The following is a 9,785-nucleotide window of genomic DNA, read 5'->3' as shown; positions in this document are numbered from 1 at the left end:
ACGCCTTATGGCCTAAAAACTCAACATAACTGATACTTTCTGGGCTCAAAACTCTCTTAACTGACACTTATTGGGCTAAAAACTCCCCATAGCTGACACCTTCTGTGTTATAACTCTACTGTACAAAGCTAACACCTTCTGTGTTAAAAACTCTACTGTACAAAGCTGACACCTTCTGTGTTAAAAACTCTACTGTACATAGCTAACACCTTCTGTGTTAAAAACTCTCTCCAATTGAAACACTTTGTTGGCAAAGATCTCAGTCTAACCGACTCTACCTAAAAAAAAAAAACACTTGGTAAAAAAAGATGAAAAGTACTTTTCAAAAAAAAAACTAAAACTCTTTGTTACAATAAAATTTAACCTAACTAATAAAGCTTCAGGACAACAAACAAATGTTAGGGAAAATGCTAAAAAAAAGACCTTATGTAAAACGAAATTTTTGTGGGCAGAAAAAAACCCACACTTTGTAGTTGAGTTCACAAACTAATACTTATAGGGGCAAAACAAAACCTCCCTTAAAACACTTTCTCAACAAAAACTTTGTTAAACTAATATCTTTCTAGGCAACGAACTCTAACTGGTAAAAAAAAAACACTTTCTAGGTAATTTCCAGGCAAAAAACTCAATGGAAAAAAAAAAGGCAAGAACACTTTCCAACTAACATATCTTCTGGGCCAAAACCTCTCCCCAAACAAACACTAAAAATACTCTTTGACAACACCCTTACAAAAATCTCGAAGAAAAAAAAATAAACTTTCAGGACAACAAACAAATGTTTCCCAGGGGAAAATGCTAAAAAAAACCTCATAAATAAAGAAATATATAAAAATTTTTATAGGGCAGATATACTTGTAAACCCATACACTTTATACATATAGTTACTAATCTTTCATATATAAACAATAATCCATTAAACACTATATCAACATATACTATATCTAAACTAATATATATTCATAGGCATACGAACTCTCGATACTGGTACAAATAAGCTAAAACACTTTCTAGGTGACATAATTTAGGCAAAAAACTGTCAATGGAAAAAAAGGCAAAACACTTCCAACAAACATATCTATATACAAAACCTCTCCCCAAACACACAACAGGTATAAAACCTGGAAAAAAATATATATATATACACTTCCAACATCTAATATAGATAAATACATAATATCTATATATATATAATACATTTATAGACAAAAAAAAATATAATATAATAATCTATATACATATATAATATTATATATAATAATATATATATATATATATCTATATATATATATATACATATATATATATATATATATATAATATATCTATATATATATATATATATATATATATATATATATATATATATATATATATATATATATATATATATATATATATATATATATTTCTAACTGAAACACTTTTTAGACAAAACTTGAGCACAAAACTCACGAGAAATGAAGAATTTTAACTAGTAACTAGGCAATCCTCTGAGAAACTCCCAGATTAATGGACATCCTAATCAATCTCTCTCTCCCAAACTAATGGAATTCTTGGCAGAAAAATCACAAGCCAACAGAATTTCTAGGCGAAAAGCACAAAAGAATTGACTTCACAACCAAAAATATATCTAACAGACTTTTTACCCAAAGGAATCACAAATTAACACATTTTACGGCCAGAAAAACATTGAAAACGAACAGAATTTTTAGTTAAAATATCCAAAATAACAGATTTTTTTCTCAAAAAAAAAAAAAAAAAAAGTAAACCAACAAGACTTCAAAGGTCAGAGAAAGTTAAAAAACTAAGTTTCTAGCAAGATCAGTGCCTAAAAGACTACTATTAAAATTCCCAAAATCAAGGCTAACCGACTTCGTGACGACAAAACCATCAAGTTTACAGACTTCCAGAGGGCAAAGCACCTGAGACTGACTAACAGACTAAATGAAAGTGAAAGCAACACACAAACATCGTAAATAGAAATATGTCACAAACTACCAAATTACTTTAGGTAGAATACACAAAAACTAGTGTACATTCTAAGACCAAAAGTCCCACAAACCAAGAAACCACCTGCATGCAAAGATATATACAAAAAACTGACTTTCTGTAAGCAATAACTATCATGAAAAATAAAACTTTCTCAGATTAAGTTTCGCTGATTAATAGACTTTCTAAAAGTGAAAGTGTCACACAATAACAACGTCCTAGAAGCAAAAGTGTCACAACCAATTTCTTGAATACAAAATATCAAAAGGAACTTCCAAAAAAACTCAAGACAGAGAAATGTTTAAGCATCACAGACTCACAGACTTTCAAAACCAAAATCTAGCAAAAACAAAGACTTCCTAAATGATCTTGAACCAGTCTCTTTCTGAATCTTGGACTTACTTCAAACACCAGCAACATATCCAGAGCTTCAACTCTCCATCACATACTTAGATTGTTAATAATAATGAAATCCTGAATCTAGTCATCGTGCACTAACGAGACAATCCCAAATGATCGCAAAAAAATCATCGAGCCCTTTTCACTGTACAGAAACGTACACAGACTGTATCTCAAACATATATCACTAACTATGACACAACGGTAAGCTCAGCTGTTAAGGTCTAACATTCACATTGAATTCGATACTTCACTGTCACGAATTCATTTCTTAATGAAATCCACTCTCAAAATACTTTATATTATAACCCACTGTCACCAACTTACTTCTGATTACTAAAATTCGTGGTCACCAGCAAATAGCTGAATACCAGATCCACTGTCTTCTACAAATCGCTTTGTGCCAAATCCTCTGTCAACACCTGACATCCGAATATCGTACCCACTGCCACCAAGCAACAGCTGAATACCAGATAATCGCAAACAAGCACTTTCTAAATGGCCAGAAATGCAGTCACAAACTAATTCTGTCTGTGTTCCATACTCCAATGTCATAAACCAAACTTTTAGTTAAAGTGTAGACCATTACGGAAGAAAACTTTAGGAATCTTTTTTTTCACAAGGCAATACTGACTATTCCCTAATGATCTGCCTTTAACTATCACAAACTTTGGAGTATCAAATTTTCCTTTGAACCAAAATTTACTATCATGACCTAAAACCACATTTATCACAACCTCTTATCATTAATGCTTACGAAAACCAAACTTCCTATTAATAATGTCCTCTAAACAACAAACTTCAACCCTTAGTTTCTCTTTCACAAAACTCTACCATCATAAAACAACAGCGTGTATTCCAAAGTATCACAATCAAGGATTTAATTCATGCACAAACCACCTTCATAAAAATAGACGTATTTAATCCTTGATTACACACATTGAAAACTTCGACCTCGATTACAAAACTCCAGAAGAACAAAACCATAAACGCCTCCACACAAATCCATGACATCCATTAAGGTAAACTGCGTATCAGTGTAAAAACAAGGATCAGGCATATTAACTGTTAAAACAATTCACAATCTATTGAATTCTCAAAGTACAATGACTTAAGGCCTGCCAAGATTATTTTGGAGCAATTAAAAGGCTACACCAGTCATACATTGAAAGATCCACAAAGCAACAAAATCATACCTGTTATCACTTCTCAAGGTACCAAGACTTAGTCAAGGCCTGTCATGACCATTTTGGAGTAATTAAAAGGCTTTACCAGTTATACACTTAAAGATCCACAGAGCAACAAAATCAAACCTATTATCACATATTCCCCCAAAAGCAGTACCACCTCTACTAAAGCACCTCACATCAGGGGCATGCTTCTCCAATTCTAAAAGCCAACACACAGCTCAATAAACCTACACAATGATTCCATTGTTTACAAACCTTCAGAGGAAGCATGTGAACACCTGAAGTCAATGCACTGTCATAAAATGACTTAACATTTGAACAACTGACAAAGTGTTCTGTAACTTCTGTAAGAAATGGTAATTAGCATCTCCACAGGATCTAATTCATCTAAATCTTATCAAGCTTTTCTGTGGAATATTTTCATAATAATAAGCCTTCCGTTGGAAAGTTTACCCAAAACGAGGACGACTTCCTCATCCCACTGAATAACAGAAGAAAATCATCCTTCTAAAATTCATGTTTTGCATTCAGTGAAGTCTTGATAAGACCTCACACTGCCTCAAAATCCCATCATGCCTTTAGGGAAGGTATTTGGTGATAGTATAATGCCCTGTATAACAACTTTAACAATAAATATATCCAAGGCCACATTATTATACATTACACTTGTCAAAGATCCTAGTCAATTTCAGTCAATTTCGGGACAAAGACTTCTATAAAAATTGCTCCTAATTAACACCCACCCATTTCACCTAATTACTGTCTATGTAATGAACTTGCAAGTTTCTCACACACTTCTAAAACGCCCATAGCGGTATTTATCCCTCCTTTATTTCAAGTACACGAACGGAATGTGAGCCCAAGACGAGAAAGTGTTTAGGCCCCCAGCTGGTACCCCCTTTTGGAACGACAGTATGTGTCCGAAACAGAATTAAAAGTATTGTCATATACTTGGCCAAAGGATAACATTTTACTTTCCAAATCATCTGATAAGACTTACTTAAGAGCTTTTAAGACATCTAGCAGGATATAAATGAAACTGAATTGCTTCAAAATCTTGTGGAACATTGTTATGTCAATTACTTTAGAAAAACCAAGTTATTATACAGGTAATCAAATCCAACATCAGCAAAAACATTACAAATTCTAAGAAAATGAAATTTCTAATCTTGATAAATGATGTTTTACAAGTTAAAATTTTCCATATTGCATCACCAAATTTATATCTACTTGGTCAAGAAATAGTATTTTAAACAACGAAACCTAATCATTAACCTGTAAGTAAAATATGGCAGTTCAGAATAAAAATTTCCCCGAGTGAGATTATAAATTTGAAGTCATGATATAGAGTATTTTAGCATCCAGCCATACAAAGTAATTTAAGCCAGTTATCCATAATGAAAGTAATTCAGTCATATATACAAATATCTCTGAAGACAAGAACAAATGACCCTATCCACAAATATCTAGAAGTAAATTGGTCCACAGACCCTAAGGGACGAATTCTGCCAGCTACAAAGCCAATGGCAGTGTGTCTGACACATTCGAAAATACACAAATCAATAATCAGCTGTCTTTTGCATAATGTTTCTCGGTTTTCTACCAGATTAGATACAAGACATTTTTCTGTAACACAACGTAAGAGAAATTCCTGTGACACATCTCAAGAAAAACCATAAACAGAATGTCGAAATGTCTAAACATAATAGATTTCCTGACACGTTATCCATAGAAAAAATGAAATGGGTGTTTCTTGACCATTACACATCAGTACAAAATTCAGTCTCACTACGCCAGTTCATAGGACAATCAAGCATTTCCCTAAGTGCAAATACAGTTGCGAGATGAACATAAGCTAAGGCTAGTCTCAGGGGTAACCTTATCCCTCAACCCCCCGTCGACTCCCTGTACATATATAAGCCTTTCTTACACATTTGAGAGCGTCTGCCACTCTTCAGCAGTACTGGAACACATCTGGAAAGCATATAAGGGAAGTATATCAAATACTTTTCCCATCTCGCCAATCAGCTGTCATCTTAGAAAAACGGCTCTTTGACCGGCCTCGAAACTGATGACAGATTGGTTATAACCTCCCGCCGAGGGGCCACTCCCTCCAAGGAGTCCTATATTTTGAATATTTCCAGATAGCTATTTACAATTTTTCCAGTTTTCTATCTACACAATGTATATACATAAGGACTTCTGTTCTTCAGCTACAGTAATTCATATTGATTTCTTCAAGCTGCTCAGACTTATATATTAATGTTTAAAGAAACTGCTCTGGCTCTCACTTGTCCCTTGTCCAAAACTAAGGCTAGATAAAACTCGCAACTTGGATCATGGCATTCAACATCAAGTGCTTAAAATTTACGACGCAAAACTGAGAATTCATTCCAGAATTTGTTGAACTCAAATAACCTGACACCCAAAGTTTTAGCACAGTTTTACTCCATGACAAAAGTTCTAAGTATCTGTGGTCATCACCCAACTAAACAGACAAGAACAGTCACGAGCGAGATTCTTAAGGTTGAAGATAAGATTGAAAATATTCAGAGCATTAAGACGAAACAGCAAAAACATCCCAATAGGATACAGGTATCTAGTTATCTAGTTATCCAAGACACCTCAAGAAAAGTGTGTCTAGTGTGTAGTGAATTGTAAAGCGTGTACGGTGGAAAGGAAGGCTTCATTCAACAATGGATTTCAAGAAGCATGTCGAGACTTCAGCAAAACAAAGTGATCAGGACTGTTTTAATAATGTATTAGAGGATGTTTCAGAGTCTGTAAAATGTACAGGGTCTCTTTAGCAAACATTGAAATTTAGTAAGATATAGTGATGTGCAGGGCACAGAGAGAGAGAGAGAGAGAGAGAGAGAGAGAGAGAGAGAGAGAGAGAGAGAGAGAGAGAGAGAGAGAGAGAGAGAGAGAGAGAGAGATTAGAAATTCCTAAATCATACATAATTAGTTTACAAACATATTCCATTCCCTTTCTGTAACAACACTGGAAAGAATTATTACATTTCCAAAACCTGCAAGTTTTGAACAATTATTAAGGCCCTCTTGAGTCGTGCCACGGACAAATCAACACCACCTTTGGCAAAATGGCTACTGGAAAGATTTCCAAAAACTTCATGAGAACTGAGCAAAAAACTTTATGAGAACTGAGCAGAAAAATAGAAACCCAGAAGTCCTTGTACAATGTACAATTTATACACGGATATTTCCCATTGTCTAATAAGTTACATTTTAAGTTTAGAGCTAATTGCAAATTGATAACGTTACTGAATTTAAATGGGAATTGTTAAAAACATTTCGACACAAGAGTGAAAAATTATGAATCACGACTTACCCTCAAAAAATATTAATAAATAAATAATTTCCCATATGTCAAGACACTGTAGCATCAAGAGATCCTAAATTTACGAAACTTACAAATCCTAACGAATATAATACAATTTTCAAAGTTCATTTACGTTTATAAAACCAAAAGCATCTAGGATATTTCCATCACAAACGCTAATTACAAACATTTACTGAAATAACTGTTCATAAGCCAAGACAAACCCCTTCAATTAAGATTTCACCTTTTATAACTATAACTATAATCATAACTTTACATGAGTAAAAGGCCACACTAATGTGAATGAGTGAAAAATACAGTCTCTCATTTACATCAGTGTGGCCTTTTACTCATTATTTCCGATCACAATACAGTGATGCATCACAGATAACTTTACATGGCTACTTATATGGCTTCATATAATCCAACAACAACTAAATAACTTCACTTTTACTTCCAATCAGTTCCATTAAGTCTTGTCACATTCCATCGTCTATTTTCCCTGGCTAGATCCCCTCCCCCCCTTTTCATAGACAATTAACATCTTCGTGAGAACCTTAAAGTTAAAAGCTAAAAAGTTAAAGTTGTTGGTGTCAGTCAAGTGAAACAGCTTAATAATGATAGATGATTAAATAGCAACCCTTCTCATAGCTGGAAGATGAATTTCCTTTGATCAACTAAGGACCTGGAAAATGATTGGCTAATCCTTAAAAGGATTTCAGTCCTTCTAGAAAGTATACCTGTCACTACAACATTAATAAGTATGGCTCATTCTCTTCACTGAGTTAACTTATTGATTCTACCTGAAATACCCTTATTGATACCAACCTACCCTTAAGCTTACTCTTTTAATCTTGAGTTGCCTTGGTAGTTCATATGCCAAGATCACCATTTTCTACAAGACTATAAACCCTCAAGCAGGACTGAATTTGAGTTGTTAGCTTCATATACCTGAAACCCTTGTTAACAACATCAAACTAAGCAGCCCTGGAAGTTGCGTTTATGTGCACAAAACCCCAACCTTCAATTTGAGTTTAATTATCAACAATACCATACTCCCCTTAAGATATTGCCTACAATTTGGAACCATCAAATGACAACATCAAATGACAACAGTGTCCCTAGGATATTACTTATACTTTGGAACGTTTCAGTGCCAACAGTGCACCTTGAGATATTACTCACAATCTGGAACTCTCAAATGCCAACAGTGTCCCTTGAGATATTACTCACAATTTGGGACCTTCAAATGCCAACAGTGTCCCTTGAGATATTACTCACAATTTGGGATCTTCAAATGACAACAATATCCCTTAAGATATTACTCACAATTTGGGACCTTCAAATGACAACAATATCCCTTAAGATATTACTCACAATTTGGGACCTTCAAATGCCAACAGTGTCCCTTGAGATATTACTCACAATTTGGGACCTTCAAATGCCAACAGTGTCTTGATATACGCAGAAAAGCCAAGAAAATAATGCTCTTGATAAGACTCTCAGCAGTAATTACAGTATTAATTTTTAATCAGTTTATGTTTAACAAGATGCATTATTTTCATGGCAACATTTGTACAAATTCAATAGCCTGTCATTTAATCACTTTAAAATTGAGATAACTTCATGTTTGTAAAATCTGGAAAAAATTCAATAAACAATATCCTGAGATATTTCCTATCCTGGATTGTACACATGTCATATATCCCTTCTATATTAAACCAACCCTTTACGTATCCTAAGTGTCCAAACATTAGTACCATTACCTAGAAGCTAGTATATATTACAACAAATTATATAGGCTTTGAGAGTTGAAAAGGAAGATATAACTAAGTCCCTACCATAGAGAAGCTAGTTTGACGGTATTTATAAGCCATGTATACAGAAAACTGTCAGCAATCAACTGGAATTTTGTCAGAAATTTTATCTGTTCTATGTGGGTAAAGCTTCATAGGTTCTACGTCTCTAAATCGTCCCTAAAAGCCACAGAGATATTTCTATAAAACATTGGTGAGCTAGTTCTTGGTAAGTATTGTACTAGTTAACAGCTAGTATGAACTCTCAAAGTTAATTAGAATTACCTACCATTAACCTAACCAAATAAAAATTAAGGAAAAATGTAACTTGGGCTGTGAGACTGCCAAACATCTGATATTATGGTATTGCTGTAATGTTGAAGCATACTGGATTACCTGATATCAGAACATTACAGTTAATATTCATCCTGAACTGCCTAGCAACAAATATTCTCCTAAGAATTTTATGGTAAAAATGTACAGTGTCCTAATCCAAACAGTATTCTCTTGTGACTGATATTAGACTGAATGGGTTTATGAATCTGAAACATGCTGAGCTACATGCTGGCTGATACAAACTAAAGGATATTTAGATAAACTGTTTCCTAATGTGTTCTAACCCACTTGATGGCTGATATAAACTAAAGAATATTTAAATAAACTGTTTCCTAATGTGTTCTAACCCACTTGATGGCTGATATAAACTAAAGGATATTTAGATAAACTGTCCCTAATGTGTTCTAACCCACTTGATGGCTGATATTAAAGGATATTTAGATAAACTGTTTCCTAATGAATTTCTAACCCACTTGATGGCTGATAAAAAAAAAAAATATTTAGATAAACTGTTTCCTAAAATGATGGCTGATATAAACAAAGGATATTTAGATAAACTGTTTCTAATGTGTTCTAACCCTTGATGGCTGATATAAATGGCTGATATTTAGACTAATATTTGATTCTGATATTTAGATAAACTGTTTCTAAACCACTTGATGGCTGATATAAACTAAAGGATATTTAGATAAACTGTTTCCTAATGTGTTCTAACCCACTTGATGGCTGATATAA

This window comes from Macrobrachium rosenbergii, chromosome 8, assembly GCF_040412425.1.
Source record: "Macrobrachium rosenbergii isolate ZJJX-2024 chromosome 8, ASM4041242v1, whole genome shotgun sequence".
NCBI classification, from domain to species: Eukaryota; Metazoa; Arthropoda; class Malacostraca; order Decapoda; family Palaemonidae; genus Macrobrachium; species Macrobrachium rosenbergii.
Note: the sequence above shows the minus strand (reverse complement) of the source record.